Genomic DNA, 26,365 nt, shown 5'->3' on the forward strand with positions numbered 1-26,365 from the left:
AACTGGAAGATGGCCTGGGTGACTGCAGCGGCACAGGTTCTGGGAATAGGCCAGACTTGTGCCACGTATAACAGCAATGTCAGTGCCTCACACCTGATGACCAGGTTTTTTCCCGCAATGGAGAGCGACCGTAGCTTCCATCTGCCCAGTTTCTGCCTCACTTTGCTGATACGCTCCTCCCAAGACTTGGTGCACGCCCCAGCCCCTCCGAACCAAATACCCAGCACCTTCAGGTGGTCAGTCCTGACGGTGAAGGGGATCGAGGATTGGTACCAAAGGTTGCATGGCTTGTTGGTAGCTCACAACTGAGGAACTGAGACTATTTGGCCTGCAAGATTTAAAAAACCTTCATTGAGTTTGAATGCTGTTCAGTTAAGCGCAGCTGATTTAAAATCCACAACATAAAGCTACCAGGAAATGCATCAATGCAGGTGAAGAATTTGTTCAAAGATTTGTTCCTAGAGTTTTCTCCGACAGACTTGAGGAAACGAAACTTTGTGAAAGGGTTTAGGGAAATGTTCATGCACAGGTGTTGAGTGGTTCAATCACTAGGTGGAAGGTTGCTGCACTCAGGAAGTGTGTTACTAAGGGAGGTGGCAGACAATAATTGGCAGCTGAACTAGCCAATTGCAGGACAGTGAGCTGGAATCAGATGGAGGTCACGCCTTTGACTTTGGGTGACAGGGAACCAATTAGACCTTCAACAGAAATCTGGAGAACAGTAAAAGGCGGGACAAGTTTAGGGTCAACTATTTGCACAAATTCAAATTTGGATAAACGTTTTAAAAAAAAACTATTTTCTACTTTGCCAAAGGGGTTTTAGAACACAGCTAGCATCCAAGTTAAGCGGGTTATAGGGAAGGCAAATTAAATGCTGGCATTTATTTCAAAGCAAATGGAATACAGAACTAGAGAGGTTTTACTAAACACTACACAAGACCACAGCTGGAAAATTGTCAACTGTTTTGGGCACCTTATCTAAGAAAAGATACACAGGTGTTCCCCCCCATCTCCATGGGTAATAATGTTCCAAGACCAACCGTTGATCCCCAAAAATGCAGATAGTAGCAAACCCTATCATTGAAATGGGAAATTTACCTCCCCGACAGACCCCGGAATTATTTCTGCAATTTTCCACGTAATATTTTCAGGCCGTGATAAACCGCAGATAATTGAAACTGCAGACACCGAATCCACAGATACAGGGGTTCTACTGTACTGGCATTGGAAACAGTCCAGAGAAGGGTCAATGGGCTGATATTGGGATGGAAGGACTTGTGTTTTATGAGGAGTGGTCGAGTAGGTTGGGCCTGTATTCATTGGAATACCAAGTCAGAAGTCACACAACACCAGGCTATAGCCCAACAGGTTTATTTGAAATCACAAGTTTTCGGAGCGCTGCTCCTTCATCATGTTCACCAGAGTTCTACAAACAGGGAGAAAGCAGCATTTCTCCTACGGGGAATGACTCCGTGGAATTCTTTATCACAGAGGGCTGTTGAGGCTGAGTCACTAAGTCTGGTCAATACAGAGATAGATAGCTTTGTAATCCATAAGGGGAACAAGGGTGATAGGGAAAAAGCAAGAAAGTGAAATTGAGGAATTATCAGATCAGCCCTAGCCTCACTGAACGGCAGAGTATACTCAATGGACTGAATGGTCTACTTCTGCTCCTAGGTCTTATAGCCTTGGATTTGAAAAATGTATTTGGTCTCATATAGAAAGTAAACTAGCTTATTAGTTCATAATTGGCCTCCTTTCAATATGTTCATGAAACCTTTATGAAAGGCAAGAGGCACAAAGGGAAATTACAGTAACAGGGGAGGTGATATCCTAGCGTAAGTAACATGATCCAGAAATCCCTTTGTCCCAGATTCGAATACCTGCCATGGCAGATGATGGAATTAGAAATTAATAAAAACAATTTGTACTCAAGAGTCTAACGATGACCATGAAACTATTGCCAATTGTCATCAAAACCCATCCAATTCACCTGTATCTGTAAAAGGAAGGAAATCCAATATTCTTGTGTGGTTTGGCCTCCATGTGACTCTAGATTCAAAGCAATGTGCATGTCTCTTAACTGACTTCTGGGGCAATTAGGGATGGTCAATAAGTGCTGGCCTAGTCAGTAATGCCCACATCCCATGAAGGAATAAAAGAACAAATTCATGCAGGTTTCTTTATCACCAATTTTCTTTCAAATTTAAAAAAATATGCTTTACTCAAAAATATCTTTGTATACATAGTCACTGAAGCATTCAGTTCTGAACAGTAGCCTATGAAAAAAAACAAACATTGGACTTTGACTCTATCTCGCAAACAAACCCAAGACATTTCTTACTTGTACAAGATTATACATGAATGCATTTGAGGCATCGGGATCCAAAAACTCAATGACCCTCATTTCATTTTGGCAGAGAAAGCTTAACTGGTCGCCTTTCCCCACTGAGCCTTGGCAGCAGCTGCCCCAAGCTTTAGTATGTCCCTCAGCACCTAGTTCAGGACCTTGGCATATGCCAGTCTGCAACACTCAGCCTGGGTCAACCCCTTGTCCTAGAAGACCAACAAGATTCAGACAGACCAAAGAGCAGCTGGCACTGACTTGATGGTCTTCCATGTGCAGTTAGTGTTGGTCTCTATGCAGTCCAGCGTCACGGAGATGCTCAGGATGAATCTTGAAGAAAAACCTCTTGACTTCCCTTTCAAAGGCGTGAAAAGGGCGGGAGCTAACCCCTAACACCCCCCCTCCACCCCCCCCCCCCCCCACACACACACACACACACACACACACACACACACACACCCAAAAAAAACCAAAGATCAGGGCAGAAAATGGCAGCATTACAGGGAGGCTTTGACCTGGAGGTCTCCACTGCATAGTCAGCCCTCTCCTCTCAGGCTCCAAACCTTCCTAATGGACTCAACAAAAGGCTCTGTACAGCACACAAACAAGGCAGGAGAGAGTGGGCAGCCCTGGCTGACCCCAGATCAGATCAGGAAGCTTTCTGATTCCCACCCATTGATGGAGACTGCATTAATGATGTTGGTGTAGAGATTTAATTGCAGATTCGCTACCCAAAGCCCATTTTGGAGAGCACATCCCACAGAGAGATGAGCGATATCCAGTCAAAGGCCTTCTCTCAGTTCAAGCTGATGAGGCAGATGTTCACCTGCACGTAGGCGATTGTATCCCTGAGGATCGCGAGGCTCTGAGATTGTCCTGCCTGGTACCGCACAGGTTCATGATCACCAACACCCAGGACTAACGTGATCATTTGAGTTGATGTCAAACATTAATATGCAAATATCTGATTTAAAGCTCTAAGATTGACTGGTACAGTCAGCACAAGAATCTAGTGGACAGATAAACATCTGTAAACAATCCAGAACAAGTTACACCCAACAGAATTCAACATCATAAGGAATTAGACTCATGCACATGATACATTGAGCATATACAAACACATGTGCAATGCATGCGTACAATCATCGTAATAGGACTGACTCTTATCCAGCTCACTACTGGCAGATTCCAGTGCAGTTCAGATCTGATCTGATCTCTTTATTTACACTACACATTAACCATAACCTGTGTGCCTGGGGCAATTGGACAGCAGAGACAGACCACAAAACTCTGCTCAATGTGTGTCCACTCATCCAAGTAAATGCCTCATGATTGCTGCTGGTTAAACTTCTTCAGATAAACTCATCGAACAAAGCATGGCTATACAACCAACCACTCAGGAATTTTTATTTGGATGTTTGCGCTGCCATTTTGAGTGAGTGTTAAAAATCCCATCGCATTCTGTGAAGGGGAGGACAGGAGATTTCCTCATTTTCACAAACTTCACTCCTCCCTCCCTACACTGCCCCATTTGCATCAGTTACTTACTCAGTGAGTCCAGTGAAGACAACTCAAAGGGAATCTCAGCCTCTGACTGGCAAGACTATTATCTGCTTTCCAAATGGACCCAACACTGGACCCAACAGCCCAGTAATAAAAAAAACACCCGATTTCTCAGCACTAGTGACAAGTCTTCCTCCAGGCTCAGATGAAAGGCCTTTCCTCCCAAGAGATTCCCTCACATTAATACGTTGGAGATGTTAAGATGGACACAATCTCATCTCTTTCTGGCCTCTCGCGCACCTTTACCCAATGACCATGTCGCATAGTGCACTGCAGTCATTAGCCAGACTCTGATAGAACGTAAACATATATTCACGCAAATGTTTAAAAATGTTCCACGGTAATTTCACGAGGGTAAGACAAAGGGGACAGTTTGGGCTATCACGGTATTTCAAATCTTTGTTATTAGACATCATCGAGTTGCAACCCTTGTGAAATCTATTCATCTTGAACCCACAGGCACAGAGATTAAAGATAGAGCAACACCACAGATTGGAATTAGGACAGGCACCAATGGCCTGTCTAACTCAGTTGTATTTTGGTCAGTGCCTTTATTGTTGAATCACAGAGAGAACGTTGTTCATTCAATTAACTTCCAAACACACTTCATATATTCTTGTTCGAATGAATAGCTTCTCACCACCAATACCAAACAAAAATGAAGTCAAGCTTTATCAAGTTTATGAGCGGGGGAATGCATCCTCGTTGTTTCACAGGGAATATGCAAAGAAAAAGCAAGTTGACCAAGTCACAAAAGGAGTTGACCCAAAGCTTGGTCAAAGAGATAGGTTTTAAGGTGCATCTTAAAAGGAAGGAAATGAAGTGAAGAGGTGTAGGCAGTGAAGTCCAGAGCTTGGAGTCTAGTCAATTGAAGACACAGCTATCAATGGGACAATGATGGTAGAACACTGCACAGTTTTGGTTTCCATACCTGTAATTGGATGTACTGGCACTGGAAAGGGTGAACAGGAGGTTCACTAGATGGATTCCGGAGTTCAGAGGGTTGGCTTGCAGGAGAAATTGACTAGACTAGGACTATACTCATTGGAATTTGGAAGAATGGGGACGTGGTGGTGGTGGTGGGGTTGTATCTTATAGAAACATATAAAATTATGAAGGAATAGGTAAGATAGAGAAGCAGGTAGAGGTTGTTTCCACTGGCAGGTCAAACTACAACTAGGGGGCATAGCCTCAAAATAAGGGGGAGCAGATTTAGGACTGAGTTGAGGAGGAACTTCTTTGTCAAAGTGTTGTGAATCTGTGGAATTCTCTGCCAAGTGAAGCAACTGACGTTACTTAGTTGAACTTTTTTATGGCAAAGATAGATAGATTTTATGAACAGTAAAGGAATAAAAGGTTATGGTAAGTGGGCGGGCAAGTGGAGTTAAGTCCACAAAAAGATTAGCCATGATGCTATTGAATGGTGGAGCAGGCTCGAAGGGCCAGATGGCCTACTCCTGTTCCTAGTTCTTATAATCTGTTAGAATCAGGGATGCTCAAGAGGCCAAATTTGGATGACTGCCGTTGTTGCAGTGAGGGATTGTGATTTCCTTCCCCCACCTTCTTCTATTTACATACTACTGATAGCATCTTGACAGAAATTTTCCCAGAGAGTGCTGGCTCATCAACAGGCACCAAATGGCTTCAGAGTGCACCAATCCTGTGGGTCAGTATTCAGCACTTGTTTCAGTGAGGAGCCAGGCTGGTGGGGAGAAGCAGGTGGGGAGGGACGAAGATAGAAACACAAGATCCAAAGTTTGCACACATCTGGTTATTACTTATCAGACAACGGGGGACGGTCTGTGTGTGTTAAGCCATGACATTACATCACCCTGACCCCTGTGCCCCCACCTTAGTCAAGTAGGCAAGCAACATTAACCGAAATAACTGAAGAGTTCGAAATTCTTAAGAGACAGGCATACTCCAGAATAAGTCAGCAACTGAAGTCGCAGAAAATCGAAGATTTATTTCCACACATTGACTCGTACAATTATCTGAACTGTGACCCTGTGAAAAATCACACACAGCTGCTAATTATCAAACTGGATATAACATATACAGGACTGTTCAGGAGTCACATTTTTCACATTCTAGGCAAGTAACAGGAGCTTGCTACTTAGAAACTGCTGTTGAAATAATGCAGGAACATGATTAGGAGTTGACCATTCAGCCTCTCAAGTCTGCTTCATCAGTCAGCCAGACCGTGGCTCATTATCTGTCTCAACACCATTTTCTGCATTATCCCCATACCCCTTGATATCTACAAACCTATTGATCTCCATCTTGAATATACTCCATGAGACAGCTCCATACCAAGATTCAGGATCCACTGGAGTGCAGAAACTCCTCTTCATTTCAGACTGAAGTGGCTTGCCCCTATTCAGAGACCATAGTCCCAGTTCTAGACTACTACAGGGGGAAAACACCTTTTTTGCATCTACCCTGTCAATTACTTTAAAAATTTTCCATGTATCAATTAGGTCACGTCCCAAACTTCTAAAGTCTTGGTAATATGGGTCTAATCTTCCTTACAGGCAATCTTACCATCTCAGGGATCTATCTGGTGAACCTTAGTTGCACTCTCCATACAGTAAGTATTTCTTTCCTTCAGTAAAGAGACCTAAGGAAACTGTTCCAATGTCTTAAGTGCAGATTCATTAAGGATTGCTTACTCAAAAGCTTGGTTTACTAGTGTACTCAAATCCCCTTGCAATAAAAGCCAACACACCATTTTCCTTCTTAATTGCTTGCTGTACCTGGCTGTTGGCTTTTCATGAATCATGAATATGGACATTCAGGTCCCTTTGGACATCACATTTTTCCCCAAGTTCTCTCAAAATCTGCCTTTCTGTTTTTCCTGTCAAAGAGGATATTTCGCATTTTCCACATCGCATTTCATCTGCCATGTTCTTGACCACTCAGCCTGTGTAATACCCTTCAAGCCTCTTCAATATCATCCTTTTCATTAACTCTCCCACATAATTTTCCATCATCTGCGAACATTACATCTGGTCTCTGCTTCCAATCATTTTTGTAGATTTGGAATAGCTAGCATCCAAGCACCAATTCTTGTTGAACCCAACCAATGCCAAGTTGGCAACCTGAGATAACCAATTCTATCCTTTGCTTTCTGTCTGTTAAATAATTCTCAAACCATGCTTCCCAAGTACTCTAATTCTAGTTGCAAACCATTTAGTGCACCTTCATTGAAAGTCTTCTGAAAATCCAAATCCTCCAGTTCTCCCTCATCTATTTTCTTTGACAAACAATTTCTCTTACATAAAATCCATGTTGACTTTTCCCATGCCTAGCACTATTTTCTAAGTGTCCAGTTATAACATCCATTATAATACAATCTAGTGCTTTCCCTACTACAACTATAAAACCAACAGGTCTGTAATTCCTTGGTTTCTCACCATTCTTTCTTAAATCGCAACAAGGGCCTAACGTGCTTATTTTCAGTCCTCAGACATTCTAAAATCTATAAAATTTTGGAAAATTCACCAATCTACCATTTGTGAGAGGGAAGAGAGAGAATCCCACGTGCAAGGGAGTGCTGCATTGCAGTGGCCCATATCATGTACACAGACAATAATCACAGCCCCAGGGAGGGACTTTGCTCATGAACAGTTGAATCATAGAGTCATAGAAGGTCAGCTATCCCAATGTTTCTGGGAAACAGAAACATTTCATGGGAAAATAATGTTGAGTGGGGCGGAGTGAAAATCTCTTGTCAAACATAATGGTAAGGCCAGAGGGAGTGTTGCTGAACAAAGAGACCTTGAAGTGCAGTTTCATCGCTCCTTGAAAGTGGAGTTGCAGGCAGATAGGATAGTGAAGGTGGTGTTTGGTATGCTTTCTTTTATTGGAGAGTGTATTGAGTACAGGATTGGTATGCTTTCTTTTATTGGAGAGTGTATTGAGTACAGGAATTGGGAGGTCATGTTGGTTAAGTCACTGTTGGAATATTGCGTGCAATTCTGGTCGCCTTCCTATCGGAAAGATGTTGTGAAACTTGAAAGGGTTCAGAACAGATTTACAAGGATGTTGCCAAGGTTGGAGGATTTGAGCTACAGGGAGAGGTTGAATTTGCTAGGGCAGTTTTCCCTGGAGTGTTGGAGGCGGAGGGTTGACCTTATAGAGGTTTATAAAATCACAAGGGGCATGGATAGGATAAATAGACAAAGTCTTTTCCCTGGGGTGGGGGCTACAGAACTAGAGGGCATAGGTTTAGGGTGAGGGGGGAAAGATTTATAAGAGACCCTAAAGGGCAACTTTTTCACACAGAGGGTGGTAAGTGTATGGAATGAGCTGCCAGAGAAAGTGGTGGAGGCTGGTACAATTGCAACATTTAAAAGACATCTGGATGGGTATATGAATAGGAAGAGTTTGGAGGGATATGGGCCGGGTGCTGGCAAGTGGGAATAGATTGGGTTGGGATATCTGGGCGGCATGGATGGGTTGGACCGAAGGGTCAATTTCCATGTTGTACATCTCTATGACCGAGCTCAAGGACACCCTCGACACAGAGAATGGGTTAGATTAAGGGAGCTGGCCCAGGAAACAAGAGGAGAAAGTGAGGACTGCAGATGCTGGAGATATGAGTCGACAGTGTGGTGCTGGAAAAGCACAGCAGGTCTAGCAGCATCCGAGGAGGTGAATCGATGTTTTGGGCATAAGCCCTTCATCTCGAAATTCCTGATGAAGGGCTTTCGCCTGAAACATCGACTCTCCTGTTCCTCGGATGCTGCCTGACTTTCAGCACCACACTCTCGACCCAGAAAACATGAGGGTTAGCTATGCAAGTAAAAGTACCATGCCTACAGCCATCCAAACGGAACAGAAACTAGCAGCTTATGCTCACACCTAAATACTGGGGCCTGGTGTTAAAACTGTAACAGCCAGCAGTAAAGATGGACAACACTAAGGCCAAATCTGGATTTATAAGCAAAGCATTTTATTGATTTTTGCAAAATGTTAGATTCTTTTAAATCTCTAATGGGTGTGAGCATCACTAGCAAGGGGCAGTGTGTCTTGCCCACCCTCGAGAGTATGGTTCTCAGCTGCCTTCTTGAACTGGAGTCCATCTAAAGCAGGTACATCCACTGTGCCAGAATGAAACATTAAACCCAGTGGTAGTGAAAGAATGGTGTTTTAGTTCCAAATCGAGATGATGATTGGAGAGGAATTGTCCAGTTCGTGTTCGCATCCATGCATCTGCTGCCTTGCTCCATGAAGGTGGTCGAGGTACACGTTTGGTAGGTGTTATCAAAGGAGCGTTGATCAGTCACTGCAGGTACATCTTACAAATAGCACACACAGCTGGCGTCATACATGGGTAGTGGGGGGGTGTTAGTGGTGAACGATGAAGCTCGTGGAAAGGGGGGGGGGGAAAATCAGGTGACTGTTTTGTGGAGTTTGCACATTCGCCCCATGTCTGCATGGGATTCCTCCCACAACTCAAAGATACGCAGGTTAGGTGAATTGGCCGTACAAAATTGCCACAGTGTTCAGGGATGTGTAGGCTAGGGGCATTAGTCAGGGGTAAATATAGAGTAATAGGGTAGGGGAATAGGTTTGGGTGGGATAATCTTCAGAGAGTCGGTATGAACTTGTTGGGCCGTAGGGCCCGTTTCCACACTCTCAGGATTCTACAATTCTACGACAATCAAACAGGTGCCTTTAACCCAGATGGTTTTAAGCTTCTTCACTGTTGTTGAAGCTACATTTAGACAAACAGTACACTCTAGAATGGCGCTTTGTGGATGGTGGGCAGACACTGGGACGTCAGGAGCCGACTTATGCCAACAGTCATTCGCTGCTATTTGTACAACAGGCACTTGCTGCTATCTAAAATCAACATGGATGAGTCACCACCCAAATACAAGGGGACATAACTGATCAATTTAAAATGTTCACCTTCAAAAGCAATCCATGTGGATTTTGCCTCAGCCCTGCTTTTTCTTGTCTTGTTTGGCGCTTTGTCGAATTTTCCCTTCTGCTCCCCTACTACTGATAGGTTGCTGCTCTCCCTCTCTCCCCCCCCAACTCCCAGTAGGCCACAGTGCACCCACCCGAAAATCCCGGCTACAGAGCCCTTTCTCTCTCACCCCTGCTCAAGCTGGCTGGACTTCCACTTTTAAATGTCGGGAAGTGCTCTGGCAGTCAAACTGTTCAAAGTAATTACTAGGCAGCACCTGTTCCGGACTTGGAGGATTTGTGCTTAATTTTTGTTTCACCCAAGCATTCTGAATTTTCCAAAGCCTTGGCCCAGCTTCCTGCCTGACCCAGTGAGGCTCACTGCATCGAAAATCTTCTAACAGCTTGCAGTGACTCACAAAGATCCACCTACACCCCCAGTGCATTTTCTCCTTCAGGGAATTTAAATTACACCTCTTGGGACGTTTTAGTTACTCAGGGTAATTCATTGATCCTGAAAACATTTCACTGACAGCACTGTCTCTGATCTGCGCACTGAAAGCTAATCCCAGCTGGGATACTGGCAGTGCTCCCAGGTAAGAAAGGATGTGGGTGGAACACGCCAGGGAGTAGGGGATTGGCCAAGTCTCTCTCTCTCTCTCTCCCCGGTTCACAAACTAGCTTCCACATTTCTGTACAAGTGCACATCAAAAGTATTTCATTGGCCGTGATGTGCTTTGTCACATCCTCAGGAGGTTCTGAGAGGCGTCAGCCAAATGCAAATATGTTGTTATTCAATAGCTAATGACTTATGGTGGAGAGTGGATGCCTGTGTGGAAATTTTAGTCATGACAGGATCAAACTTGACACAACATCAAGTGACTGATTGCAAAGGCTATATTCAGGCTTCCCACTTTTGTACGGCCTACAAAAGGGATTCAATAGCCATGAAGCACATCCCACAATGCACATGGCTTCAGACAAGGAAAAATAAATCAGTAGGGAAAAGAACACACGAATCCGTAATCTTCCACAACATTAGTGTAATTGCTAATTTATACATTCACACATTCTGGACATCCTCTGCTTGGCTAGCATTTATTGCCCATCCTTAATTGCTCAAGAAGTTGGTGGTGAGCCACTTTCTTGAACTGCTGCAGTTTGGGTAAATCCACAATGCTGTTGCGAAGGGGGTTCCAGTGACAATGAAGGAACAGTGATATATTTCCAAGTCAGAATGCTGTGTGGCTTTGAGGTGAACTTGCAGGGGTGGTGATCCCATGTAACTGCTGTCTCTGTCTTTCCAAGTGGTAGATTTTGTGGGTTTGGAAGGTGCTTTTAAGGAGGTTTCATGGTGGTAAACTGTGTTGCCACTGTCCATCAGTGTTAAAGGGACTGGATGTTGAAGATGGTGTTAATCAAGCAGGTTGCTTTGTTCTGGATGATGTTGAGCTTCAGGACTGTGGTTGGAGCTGCAACCAGTCAGTCAAGTGGAGAGTTTTCCAACACACTACTAACTTGTGCCTTGTCGATGAGGAACAGGTTGTCGGGTCACAAGAAATGGGGAACTCTCCACAGAACTCCCAATTTCTGACAATCACAGTCGTCACATATTGATATAGGTGTTCTACATCAGTGTCTGGCCAATGGTCGCCACTAGGGTGTTGGCTGTGGGGGATTCAGCGTTAGTAATGCCACTAAATGTCAAAGTGAAAAGATTTTCACTTGTTGATCTAGCATGCCACACATGGCAGTGAATCCTTTATCAACTTACTCAAATTTTATGTATTCTTATGACAGAGTGCAATATCGCTCTGCTCCACAACTCCCAGCATAATACAAAAAATACTTCAACTACTAAAACAACCAATATACTTTATAGTATTTTAACAAGATCCAAACACGTTCCTTCATAAATGCAATTATTGGATTATCAAATCAAAAAGGATTGTTCAAAAAGATGCAATAATTGGTTGACGTGCAAGGTGATTTGGAAGTTTCAAATGTTTATCCCTGTAAATATCTCCAAGACACCCATCTTGATCATGAAGACAGGGGGGAAAAAAAAACAAGATTTCTTGTCAGAGATTAGCTGTCTGAAAAAAAAAATAGCTGGCTAATGTGTTATCCTTGAAGGCAAAAGAATAAAGCATAGGACTTCTAAAGACTGTTGCTGTGATGTTCTGGTACATGTGATCAAATTATTTCTGAGGTCCTGCAGGCACTACTGGCTCAGGTAATGATGTGGAGATGTTCCTTCAATCGGTTTTTCAGAAGAACAAATAGTTTTCATCTCAAATTCAACAAAACAATTTGCTTTTCAGGACTGGGAAACATCAGCTGGGCAGCTCGTTTCTTTTCAAAACAGGCTTTCCTTCAACTAAACCCAATACAACAGGAACCTCCATAAGCCAATCACTTCAAATCAGCTGGTCAACAGCAAAGTAATCGGCTGTCAGCAATCATGGGATTTACAGGAAACCTAGTTTAAAAATGCTCCAAAGTCCACAATGAAGTTTCAATTATGTCTTTAAAAAAAATCTATTCCAGGTATTTCTACAAACCTGGAAATCAATCCACCAAAATACAAGTTTTGGTGGATGGGCAGCATGGTGGCACAGTGGTTAGCACTGCTACCTCACAGCACCAGAGACCCGGGTTCAATTCCCGCCTCAGGCAACTGTCTGTATGGAGTTTGCACATTCTCCCAGTGTCTGCGTGGGTTTCTTCTGGGTGCTCCAGTTTCCTACCACAATCCAAAAATGTGCAGGTTAGGTGAATTGGCCATGCTAAATTGCCCGTAGTGTTAGGTGAAGGGGTAAATAGGTCTGGGTGGGTTGCTCTTCAGAGGGTCAGTGTGGACTTGTTGGGCCGAAGGGCCTGTTTCCACACTGTAAGTAATCTAATCTGAGTTCTCTTGGCAAAATTAAATAGAAAGCATCTTAGTAACATTACCCAACTGCAGTTGAGGAGGCCAGTCAATCAAACGCACTCAACTATTTAGTTCACTGTATGTCACCAAGACAAAAGTCACTTACTGGACTATCAGGCTATCATCCAGATGGAAGATGTTGAAGGCTCAGTCAAGTTACATTGACGCAAACCAGAGGTCTGGGGTCAAACCTCCTGGCCTGTAATAAATTGTAACCTGCATCAATAGAGAAGTGCCAGACAGGGAAGGGCAAAGGAAAATCAGCCAAGGTTTCTGCTCCTCATCCCTGATGTCTACGTGACACACCCAAATAAGAGGATGACCTCTCAGGGAAGGTTATGGAGGGTTGTTGGCAGTTCACAGAACACTATCCAGCACAGGTCGAACAGGCAGAGTCGTCTGCTTGTGTACCATACCCTGGTTTGACCTCTCAGAAGTCGCGGTGCCTTATCAAGACAAGGGGAGGAAATTGAAGACAAAAGAACTGTCAGTTTCAGTCAGCACATCACTCTCTGAACATACAGCCAGCTGCTTTGTCTAGTGTACTTTACGCTGGTACAAATAAGTCATGGTTTCATGAATCAGTCTGGTCAGAAATACCACAAGTGCATAAATCGGGACAGATTAAATGTCACATTGCAATAGTAAGATCCTTTATGATGAAGTAAGTGGTCACTAATAAGCTCTTTCTTTTGCCCGAGGAGGTTTTATTATTTGGCAATCTCTGTGCTCAATCCCTGCATCAGAAGATGACAGCTCTTTCACAAGCACTATCTGGAGACTTCAATGGATGTAGAGCCCGTTAGTGAGAGCGCATGAGACGTTAATGAATTAAAATTCAGAGAGAGATAGAAAGTATGAATATTTCAAAAGCAAGTCTATCAGAGACTCTGTTTTGAGAAGGACTTGCACAGCACCTTAAATGAACGGAAATACAGCGCACTTAAATTTCTATTACCATTTCCCACACTGATTCAGTTTCTAAAGGTGGAGTTACTCTGCATCATATAGCAGGCCCTTAATCAAAGGCCCTGTTCCTGAGAGTTCAGTCACTGCCACCCAGGATAACTGCTGGGCCAAGAGTGCTCCCCTAAAGGAATCCATCTTTGATCTTGCCTCCTTTTAGGACAAAGCTCACAGACTCAGTTTCTGAATGAACAACTAGAAAATCATTATGCAGCAAATGGATACAACTTAAATCCAATCCTCCAATAAATCACTGACTCCAGCACATCATTTCTGACGTCTTGACCTTGAGGAACAGTAAACTGGACAGTGACTCCCACTTGCAGGTGGAAGTAATTTAGATACAAAACACATGCATTTGTTCTAATTAAACGGACTTTCCTCTAAACTTCCTTGCAAAATTTTACACAGTCTCAAAACGTAAACTTTTTACAATGTCAAGGTATGCGGCACACACTCATACCAAAGTAAACCAATCGTTAAAAACCTGGTGCATTGTTGGCCACTACACCATACAAATCAAATGTAGCTTCAACACCATGACACTGTATTAAGCAAAAATAAGCCATTTGGCCTTAGTCTTCTCTGCTATTCAATTAGATCATAGTTGTACTGATAATCATCAGTTTGACTTTCCTGCCTTTTCCCCATAAGCCTTGATTAAAACTCAATCTCACCCTTGAATATATTAAATGACCCCCAGCCTCAACAACCCTCTGCATAAAGATTCCACAGAATCATTACACACAGATGAAAGAGTGCCTCATCTATCTGAAATATGCAACCCCCAACTTTGAGATGATGTCATCTGGTCTTCCCAGACTTACCCACACAAGGGAAGTAACTTCTTAGGATTCTTAGGGGCTTGGCAGGGTAAATGCTATGTGTTTCAATAAAGTCACAGTCAAGAAGCTTGACACCACCCAGGAGAAAGCAACATGCTTGATTAGCACCACAACGCACAAACATCTGCTCCCTCCATCCCAATAGATACTGGCAGGAATGTATACCATCTATAAGACGCAGTGCAGCAGCTCACAAAGACTTTTGTCAACAGCACCTTCCAAACCTGCAATTTCTACCATCTAATGGGACAAAGGCAGCACCTTCATAGGAACACCACCCAAGTACGTTCCCCTCCAAGACACCCACCATCCTGACTTGGAAATATATTGGCATTCCTTCACTATTACTGGGTCAAAATCCTGAACCCCTCTTATCCACAGCATTGCAATGGTACCTACCCTGCATGGACCACAGGAGATCAAGAGCTTGGTTTGTCCAGCTGCCCATAAGGAAGTAATGGCAGAGCAACAAATGCCAGCCTAGCCAGCAATGCCCACATTACACAAATGAATGAAGAAACTCCTATGGGCAAGAGTTCTTCATCATTAATTGTTGGAACCACAGAGAAAGGAGTAGGCTTTGCAAATGTGGCAGTTACTTCAGAAATAAAAATTCAATTCCAGCCTCAATGACAGTTTCTTCCCATTGAGTTTGTGCGGTTGGAATAACCTTACATTCCAAGCTTCTCAGACTGTTAGTCTGAATATTAGTTGGTGTAAGTGCTCCCCAAACCTTTGCCCAAGTGACCCTGTTTAGCGCCTCAGATTTTGGGTGACTCCAGATAGAGGAATCGCCAGGGGGTGGGTAGGGTTGCTGAATGGGAGAAGAGGGTTAAAAAGAACAGCCGTGATTTGATAGGCCATAATTAAGCTACACCCACCTGAAAAACAAAACTTTGAAGGAGCCTCATAGCTGCAGACACTCAGACAGAGCTCCACATCTACCACTGCCTTGGAGCTCATAAGCACAAATTATTACTCATGACCCCACTGGCAGCTGCAGCCCATTGTTGACAACCCGTGTCAATGAGCTGAAAACTCTCCCTAATTCAACACTGATCTCCATCAAAGTAGCACCTGCAGCCTGAGAGGTGGGCATCTGAAGGAAGTTCACCTCTGCCCCTTGAGGAAGCATTGAGCACAGCAAGGCACGCCAGCACAAGTACCAGCTCAGTGACAGAAACAAAGCAAAGTCCAAATTTTCATTGTCCTTAATACCATTATATAAACAGAGGTCAAATCAGGAGTGAGAATGCATATTATCTTGGTAGCATAAAGATACTTTTATATCAAGGGTCCAAGGACATTGGTATAGCAAGCAACCTGCATGTGTCAATCACATATACATGGTAACATTTAGTCATAGCATCAGGGAAAACCTGACTTGGATAACAGGCCTAGAAACTTTCCTCACAAGGCAATGGGCCAGCCAGACACTGATACTGAACACTTCCATACGTCAGCGTGCTCATAATCAGGACAGTATTTCACAAAACAACTCCAACACAATGACGCACTCTATCACGATCCTCTCAGCTGGCCTGACAGGAGCCTTTACAGACATTTTAAGAACATGTGAAAGCCTGGGTGTGGTCAAGCAAATGCCATTGCCAGGCTAAGACCATAGGTGGGGTTTGTCAACTGTGCCAGGAGGCACCCATGGAGAACTGATCACTTGATACTCAATCATGAGATGCCTGATCACATGACCAAATGCTTAGCTTCATCCTTTTAAAATGAAAGTTGTGCCTCTAATAGCCCCAAGAGTGAATGGAATTCATATTTTGAGAGTTGGGAATGCAACCTCTACATTAAATACAATCTGCAGTCCGAAACTTCCTTCACAGCTGGTGTAGAAAATACTTCATGTTCATTCTGTTAAAAAGACTCTGTATTCTTTGTCGTTAGGTATTATGCCACTTCAAATGGGGATGACAGAGACATTCTGGACAGTTCCAGTGACCTTGTAGCTCTAGAGTGTTTGCTATTAATGAGCCAACCTCTCCCCACCCCCCACACACACCTTAAAATCTACTCCTTCCCCCCAACTCCCGAGTCAAGCCAAGTACATCAGAATTAAATGGAAATCCCAGCCTCCAAATAATCAGTGTGTGTACACAACACTCCTCCAGAGACTAATTCATGTTTTAATCATTCTGTCTGCACAACAAAAACAATGACTTTCAATGAGAAAGCTTTTCCCATTTGCTGGGAGTCTGAGCTGAAGAGCGGGTGTGAGTGAGTGAATGAGGTGTGCGTAACTTCAAACAAAACAGGAATTAAATAAAGCACTCACTACCTTAACAGAGGTGAAATTATCTTTTAGAAAGGGGATGAGAGAATTTCTGTGTCTCTTCATAATTGATGATCTGCCATCAACATGGGTTACCCAAAAGGAAAATAAACACTCATTATGAAGCCATGGATCTTCAGTTCAAGCAATGATAAAGAAAAAGGAGCAGCAATTTAATTTTTGTTTTGTTTAATCTGCCCTGTGTAATTGCCATTCCTATACCTTTGATCCTTTTTTATTATTTGCTCTTGAGACATGGGCATTGAAAAGTTGGTGACGACCTGTCTTCTTGAACCACTGAAGTCCATGTGCTGTAGGTTGACCCACAATGCCTTCGGGAATTCCAGGATTTTGACCTGGTGACAGGGAAGGAACAGTGATATATTTCCAAGTGGTGGGTGCCTTGGAGGGGAACTTACAGGTGGTGATGATCCCATGTATCTGCTGCCTTTGACCTTCTCGATGGAAGTGGTCGTGGGTTTGGAAGGTGCTGTCTGGGGATCTTTGCTGAAATTCTACACTGCTTTTTTGAGGTAGTAGCTGCATTGTACACAGAGCGTTTGATAATGAAGTGACTGAATGCTTGGGGATGTGGTGCCAATCAAGTGGGCTACTTTTTCCTGGATGGTGCCAAGCTTCGGTGTTGTTGGAGCTCCACCCATCCAGGCAAATGGGCAGTATTCCATCACACTCCTGACTTGTGCCTTGTAGATGGTGGACAGGCTTTGGGGAGTAAGGAGGTGAGTAACATGCTGCCGTATTCCCAGCCTCTGACCTACTCTTGTCGTGTCGTATTTATGTGGTGAGTCCAGTTCAATTTCTGATCAATAGTCACCCCAAGGATGTTGATAATGATCATAAAACTCTTGAATTTCAATGGCCAATATTTAGATTGTCTGTTATTGGAGACAGTTGTTGCCTGGCATTTGCAGGGCACAAATGTGACTTGTCACTTTTCAGCCCAAGCCTTGATGCAGTTGAATAAAGAGAACAAAGAAAATTTACAGCCCAGGAACAGGCCCTTCAGTCCTCCAAGCCTGAGCCGATCCAAACGTACTGTCTAAACCTGTCGGTCAATTCCTAAGCATCTGTATCCCTCTACTCCCCACCTACTCATGCATTTATCCAGACGCATCTTAAATGAATCTACCGTGTCTGCCTCTACCACCTCTGCTGGCAACGCATTCCAAACACCCACCACCCTCTGTGTGAAGTACTTGCCGTGTGTATCCCCCTTAAACTTTCCACCTCTCACCTTGAACATGGACTGCTTCAGTATCTGTGGAGTCATGAATGGTGCGGAACATTGTGCAATCATCAGTTAACCTCCCCACCTCCAACCATGTGATGGAGGGAAGATCATTGATGAAGCAGCTGAAGATAGTTAGGCTTGGAACAATACCCTGAGGAACTGCTGCAGTGATGTCTTGGAGCTGTTGGCTGAGCTCCCACAGTGGCACAAAACACTTGACAACTTCCTCCCTGTCTATTGCTTTTATTGCTTGAAATTGAAAACAGGATTACAACAGGATCGTGATCAGATGGGCCAATGGGCTAAGGAGTGGCAGATGGAGTTTAATTTAGATAAATGTGAGGTACTGCCTTTTGAGAAAGCAAATCTTATCAGGACTTGGACACTTAATAGTAAGGTCCTAGGGAGTGCTGCTGAACAAAGAGACCTTGGAGTGCAGGTTCATAGCTCCTTGAAAGTGGAGTCGCAGGTAGATAGGATAGTGAAGGTGGCTTTTGGTATGCTTTCTTTTATTGGTCAGAGTATTGAGTACAGGAGTTGGGAGGTCATGTTGTGGCTGTACAGGACATTGGTTAGGCCAATGTTGGAATATTGCATGCAGTTCTGGTATCCTTCCTATCGGAAAGATGTTGTGAAACTTGAAAGGGTTCAGAAAAGATTTACAAGGATGTTGCCAGGGTTGGAGGATTTGAGCTGGGGCTGTTTTCCCTGGAGCGTCTGAAGCTAAGGGGTGACTTTATAGAGGTTTACAAAATCATGAGGGGCATGGATAGGATAAATAGACAAAGTCTTTTCCCTGGGGTCGGGGAGTCCAGAACTAGAGGGCATAGGTTTAGGGTGAGAGGGGAAAGATATAAGAGGAACCTATGGGTCAACCTTTCACGCAGAGGGCGGTACGTGTATGGAATGCGCTGCCAGAGGAAGTACATTGCAACATTCAAAAGGCACCTGGACAGGTATATGAATAGGAAGGGTTTGGAGGGATATGGGCCAGGTGCTGACAGGTGGGACTAGATTGGGTTGGGATATCTGGATGAGGTGAACCGAAGGGTCTGTTTCCATGCTATACATCTCTATGACTCTAAATCTCCCAGAACCCTGGCAATAGCAAGTCAGGTAGTCTGCCTGGTCATAAGAAAAACCACAGTCACATCAGTCACGTGGTATAAATTATTCTCCTGCTAAAAGCGCAGCAGCATATAGCATAATTTGGCCATTTAGAACCAAGGTGCACAGGGTTCTTGTGGTGCAGTGGTAATGTCCCTACCCCTGGAATGAGAGGCCCAGGTTCAAGTCCCATCTGCTTCAGAGGTGTGCAATAACAATTCTGAACACGTTGATTAGAAAACTAGGTTAAGTTTTCTTTCAAATGTTTAGGTGCAAGGTGTTGTGCTCTTGTTGTACAGTGATAATGTCCATACCTCTATACCAGGAGGTCCTGTGTTCAAGCCCCTGCTGCTCTGGAGTTGTATAATGCCATCCCTGAACAGGTCTATGAAGAAAACGAACAGGCATCAGGACGTAGGGCTCTGTATATGCAGTGGCAATGTCCATGCCTTTGGATCAAGAGATCTTGGTTTGGGTCCAACCTGCTTCAGGGGGTGTGTCGTAACACACAATGCAGATAAAAAGATATCTAGAAACCCAGTTTTAAGTGTGGTACCTTGCTGGCTCACGAAAAGGCTAACTATTCTGAGCAAGTGGTTAGGTGAGGAGAGGCACAGTCGGTCAGGCAGCATCCAAACAGCAGAAAATCGATGTTTCGGGCATAAGCCCTTCATCAGGAATGAGGCTTGTGGGTTGGGGCTGAGAGATAAATGGGAGGTGGGTGGGGAGAATGTTGCTGAGAAAGCGATAGGTGGATGAAGGTGAGGGAGAAGGTAATAGATCAGAGGAGGGAGTTATGGATAGGTGTGAGCCACACCCTACTCCTGGCACGTTCCCCTACCACAGCAGGAAGTGCAAAATCTGCGTCCAAGACCCCAAGGGATCCTTCCACATCCGACAGAAATTTACCTGTACCTCCACCAATGTCATCTACTGCATCTGTTGCACCTAGTGTGGTGCCCTCTTCATCAGGGAGACAGGATGCTAGCTTGTGGATTGTTTCAGAGAACATCTCTAGGACACGTGCACCACCAACCCCACCGCCCCATGGCTGAACATTTCAACTCCCCCTCCCAGTCCATCAAGAACATGCAGGTCCTGGGCCTCCTCCACCGCCAAACCGTTACCACTGACGCTTGGAGGAGGAACGCCTCATATTCCACCTTGGGACCCATCAACCACACAGGATCAACGTGGATTTCAACAGATTCCTCATTCCTACCCCACCCACTGCCCTCTAGACTCGTCCATAACTCCTCCCTCTGACCTAGTACCCTCACTCTCGACTCTGATCTCCAGCTGCAGTCCTCACTTCTTCTTGGTTAGGTGAAGAGGAAGGGTAACCTGATCCAACACGTTAATTCGGATTAACTCAGATGCTGCCAGACCTGCTGAGATTTTCCAACAATTTCTGTTAGGTCAATTAAGGGTCAGATTGGCTGTCTTTTCAAAACCAAAAGGTTGCAACCCTTCAAGTCAGTTAGCAAATTTGCTCCACAAATGGGAATATTTCTCAGCACCAAGAGTAATTTGATTCTGCTCTTCAGCATTCAATTGTAATTCATAATCACACCAGTGAGAGACTCAACTCAGCACTTGTACAGACCATAATTACACCCTCCTGAACCCAGCAGGCAAAACTCGCCAGGGCTAATGTCCCTTTTGCAGCATTGTCTAAGAGGAATCTGAGTACAACAAATCACTATTGTACTGTGCCCCGAATGCAGCCCCAGCATTCAAATTTTCCATTAAAGCGCTGGGTGAGCTGTTATTAAGTGCTGTGAGATATCCAAGGACTTTGCCTTCACTCCCATCTACATACTGGACAACAAGAAGCCAACAGCTTTACCAGATTACTAACAAAATGTTTACGTGACTTCCCAGTTTATTTGTTAGCTTGACTTGCTTTTAAAATGGTACTTTCTCTAGCACCAAGTCTACACAGTACTCCGTTTGCCCCTGAACCATATGCAGCACTAATCTGGGAAGGACCTCTGACACTCATTTGCATTAACATTAAAAATTTTGCAACCTCCTTTGTGCATAGGAACCAGAAAAGGCATCAGAGAAATTCTAGATGTGGTGTCATTCAGGCGCACTGCTGAAGGGAAGCTTTAGTGCCACTGTTTTGTAGGCATTGCTCAGACACATGGGAGAAAATACAAAAAGAGCCTTTCTCAGACAGAGATGGAAATGCACATGCATTCCAGTTGCCTCTCTGTGATCTTGGCATCCTTTCGCCCACAGAGTGACCAATGCAATTACAATTCCCACATTATGGTATCAGTGTAGCCTTTGGGTATTTCACTGTTTATTGCCTGTCTTTACTCTTTGTACATCTGGTCACATTACTTTTTATTGCTTGCCATTATTCCCTGTTCATCTGATTATACATTGTGCCAATCTGCAGCACACATTATGGTAATGATGGCAGTTTGAGGGTTGCTGAGTACTAAGCTTGGATTATTGCCATCCAGGTTTGATCCCTGGCATTCCTTTAACATTAACGGGAAATATATGGAGCTAAAATTTTGGCATGCAGTAGTGCGCTTTTTTGTAAATGTGTAGAGACCCTGCTCTTTTTCAGTGGATTGATGTGTTTCATTGACTGCAAAATAAAGAGTGCCAAAAGGAGTCAAGTGCGTTTGAATATTAGAGACAAATTGTCACAGAAAAGGGGAAGAAAGGAAGGAAGAGACAAAGACAAACAAATGACCAGGGTTTTCTTTGCTGCAATTCTTATTTGAACTCATCCAAACTGAAGAAGGGCTTATACCCAAAATGTCGATTCTCGTGCTCCTTAGATGCTGCCTGACCTGCTGCGCTTTTCCAGCAACACATTTTTCAGCTCTGATCTCCAGTACCTGCAGTCCTCACTTTCTCCTCATCCAAACAACCTCAAGTTTAATTGATATTAAGTAGTATTTACCAGATTTGACTGATGTGTAAGGATAGGGATGTTACACTGTCAACACGACTTAACATTATGCCAGTAATGTTAATTATCAACAAAAAGGCAAGACTGCTCACGATGCAAACACACCATCTCTGCAGCACAACTCTGTTAGACAGCTGTAACACAGGACACCAAGATCCTGTGGACATTTACTGACTCAAATCATCTTAAAAAATGCAAGATACTTCAACAAATTGTTTAATAAGTCACTGAAAAGCCTGTGATTCTCAGATTACATCACACACCATCAGTATCATGTACCTAATGAGATAAACCGCACAATAACAAAAATATTCAAACAATTTACAATACCCATATTTTAAAGAAAGCTACAAATTATTAAAGTCAAATCAAATAGTACAATTTCAGTGGTCAGGAAAATAATGAAACAAGGAGGGATGGTTTCTTTATGATACATAACAGGCAGTAACAGACTACACCCAGAAGTCAAACACAGACGACAGCATAAAGTTCACGTCATGACTTGCATCTGATAACTTGAATTCTCTTACAACACTGTAATCATGGACACTGACAATCAGGTTAAAATTTACTGAGTCACAGTACTAATTTGTACAATTCAGTCCACGTGAGGCATTTGTCACAAAGTAGGCACAAGACATTTTTCGAGGGCTACAATCCAAATCTCTCAGTCACTAACTGACAAAAGGATTTGCAGTGCGGTCAGACTCACTTTTGTTAACTCCCTGGCTTTCTCCTATCATCATCATAAGGCACAGCCTGAGTGTACAGTCCCACATATTGATCATCCTCCTTAGCTCAGCAGCCTTAACTTGTTGCGTTTGACCATTTCTGTTCATCTCTGGGAAAGTATGAGCCTGTTCAACAGTGCTGTGAATCCTCATGCATCTCCCCATTGTAAAATGGAACACCCCACATAGTAGATATAGCTGGGACCTTTTGTTTTAAAAGATAGCAAAGTTATACCTCTGGCAACCATGAAACCTATATGTGTGTATGACCAATGTAAACAACACTATCGCAAGCTAATCAAAGGAATCATTTAATGACAGACGATAAAAATGCAAACATTCATTCTAAGAATGCTATAAATCAGAGAAAAATCAATGCCATAAATTCCTCAATCCCTGATCATTGGGGACACATGCAAACTCTGGACATTGTACATTCTTTTCTGGCCCCACAGCAACGACAGGTATTTGAAAGCAGCACTTGGAAAAAGTATGACCTGGGGTCCCCAAATAGCTCATGGGAAAATTGGTCGGGCTCGATTCCTGGTCTGTTAGCTGATTGCGGTTGGGACAGTGGTACAAGTTATTTAGTTTGTCAAGAAGCTGAGGGAACCGGTGTTGGAGTTTCTATTGCTGGTTACACCACCCGCCATCCAGTCAGGCTTTCGGACATTGTGTGATCAGGGGTTAACTTGGCTGGGTTGTCCTCCATGTATTCAGATAGCTTGCCATCATCTACGGGAGAGGACAATATATCCGTAACAGCTAGAAACACTGGGAATGACTGCTATCAGGAATCAATACATCAATAAGATAAATTATGCCACAATGTGAGGAGACAAAAGGAAGAAAATTGGATGGAAAATAAAATCTGATATGGATTCACTCCCACCTTCTCATCTCCCCATTTTCCAGTCAGTTTACAACCACAGCGGGTGGTTTTACAAATGGTGCAAAGTGAACAGAAATGGGCACAATTCTCAGGTGGATCATTCAAACTACCGAGTTTCCCATCTCAGATGTGCTGCCCATGAATGTGCATAGCACCTTGCCAGGTTAAGAAAAGGTGGGTATTTTGGAATAATGATCCGAGTGAATGAATGGAGATTGGAGCGAGGAGACAGGAGATTTGAGGTGTGGCATCATTAACGGGAGGTCTAATCTTAATGCTCTGGAGGAGTGGGGGAGGGAGGGGTTAAGGAAAGAGCTGAGAGAGGAAGGGAAATAAGTCATTCGTGAACCTAACAGTATACCCTCTAAATCAAAACATCAGCAATAGACAACTGTAAAGTTTACATCCACACTATTTTAAACATGCAAAAATTTGAAAAGGAAAGATCAAGCAGCTGGCTGAGATTGCTTCACACGGAGGGTGGTGAAAATGTAGAACAGATGTTCGGGGAGTCATTGCAGGAGGACAATGTTGGCAAATTCAAAGGAGAATAAGATAGATATTTGGCAGTGGAAACAATCAGGGTTACGCCAGACAGTAGCAGCACAGGGTACAGATGGATCAACTAGCCTTTCCAATATGCCTAGTCTGTTGTTAGGAAAACAAGGTGGCTCCACGTCATTTGCAATCAAAGTAAAGCAATGCTCGACAAACCCTGAGACAGCAGCACCAGGGGATCTGAAAGACCGGCCGTCAGGGAAACCGCATCTTCCCATCCCTCAGAACCGCGCCACAGTACAGACAAGTGAACTTTTAACATATCTGCTTTAGTTCAAGAGTGGTTGCAGGTGTGTTACAGCTGTCAGAAACCGTTTAAAACAAAAGCCTTACCCACAGTCATATCAATCAGCCCTAATTCTTGACTCTGCCCCATTATGACAGGTTCAGAAATTCAGGGAGATCAACTTGTCTTGGGAGAAAGTCCAACTTTTAACTGCTTTTGTTTTGGAAATATAAGCCAACTCCTTTTTTGGGGATGGAGGAACTTTACATCTTGTTGTCGCTTGGAAAGTACAGTACAAGTCTCACAGTTTTCTAACCAATAGAATTCAGTCCCGACATTTCACGTTAAATCCTCCCCCACCCTTCTAAAAACAAGGTGCCCCCTTTTGAATATGTGAGCGCTTCAGTGACCCAGAGGAATAGAGTCGCGGAAATAACAGCTGCCGCTGAGTGTCAGCAGTGAATTGTCTGCCTCGCACCCCCAACACTGGCTGTCCCATCCATTCCCTCCTCCCCCCCTTGCTGCTGCTGCTGCTGCTGCTGCTGCTATTCATTCACCTCAAATAAAGCCAAAACAAAAGAACTCAACTTTCTCTCTCTAAAGTATTCAGGAAAGCAACAAACTGCTATTCCTTTCCAGAAAACAGGACAGAAAGACTGACTTATCTTAAAAAATATACAATTCCTATCACTCCCTGATAAACGAACAATAATCCATTTGTATGCTTACCTTGAAAAGTTTCTCTTTAATCTATCTTTTTAAAACCTCAGGCTTTATGCTTGTGCTTCCAAGGTGTCCCAGAGCTGATCAGTCCTTAATCCACTCTAAAGCTCAGAATTTCTGGGCTTGGTAAACATCAGCAAGTTTTAATTCCAAGGGCTTCCTGCGATGCACCAGGACCGTGCTGCATAAGATGAAGTTTAATTATTTGTTTTCTCGCACTCTCTGTTCGGTGCTGGGTGTATGTGTGTGAGAGAGAAGAAAGCTTCCTTGTGAGGGCTGCTGTTTGTAGACTCTCACTCCCATGCACTTAATGAATCTCTTTCACATTGTAAGCAGCGCGCTAGGAGATCACATGTACTGCGCATTACAAACACAGACAGACAGGTTCTGAGAGACTAAGACCTGCCCAACAGATGACATCATACTCGTAACACCCACTCCTGAGACTTAAAAGGGCAATGACCAACTGCTGTAACCCACTTCTGACCGACTGATCTTATTCAAACACGACACAATCACCCCTGTTGTGAAACTTGCACCAGACACAAGATTCCAAGTAAAATGCACTTTGGTGTTACGATCGAGCCCTCCACTATCACCTGATGAAGGAGCGTCGCTCCGAAAGCTAGTGCTTCCAATTAAACCTGTTGGACTATAACCTGGTGTTGTGTGATTTTTAACTTTGTACACCCCAGTCCAACACCGGCATCTCCAAATCATGGTTAGCAATGATTCAATTCGTCCTGTGACAGCCAAGCAGTCAATTCTACCCTAAACACAATCAGCACTGGGTCAATGGATTATGCAATCAGTACCGTTACAGTGTTGATATGGACAGGGTCAGGAATAGTGTAATCAGTGGGATTGTCCACGGTAGTACAGTCTGTCTTGTTATATATACTATCGCAATTGTGCGGTCAGTCATGCTACAAGTACAGGTCTGAAAAGTTACAGCATAGCAAGGGCTACTTGACCTGTCGTGTGGGTGCCAGTTCTCTTCAAGAGCAACTCACCTAAGTGTCACTCCCCTGCCTTTTCTCATGGCCCTGCAAATCTTTCTTCTTCTGGTGATT

At 43.7% G+C, this 26,365-nt stretch overlaps 1 protein-coding gene across 1 annotated transcript in view; it reads right to left on the reverse strand.

Moving 5' to 3' along the window:
• plxnb1b (plexin b1b) overlaps positions 1–25,662 on the reverse strand; it is a 261,149-nt gene extending 235,487 nt beyond the window's left edge. Inside the window, exon 1 of the mRNA XM_043707786.1 lies at positions 25,299–25,662. The gene's annotated coding sequence lies outside the window, so the exon portion shown is untranslated. The remainder of the gene's footprint in view (positions 1–25,298) is intronic.
• Positions 25,663–26,365: the final 703 nt, after the last annotated feature.

The sequence above is a fragment of the Chiloscyllium plagiosum genome, chromosome 18, assembly GCF_004010195.1.
Source record: "Chiloscyllium plagiosum isolate BGI_BamShark_2017 chromosome 18, ASM401019v2, whole genome shotgun sequence".
Taxonomy (NCBI): Eukaryota; Metazoa; Chordata; class Chondrichthyes; order Orectolobiformes; family Hemiscylliidae; genus Chiloscyllium; species Chiloscyllium plagiosum.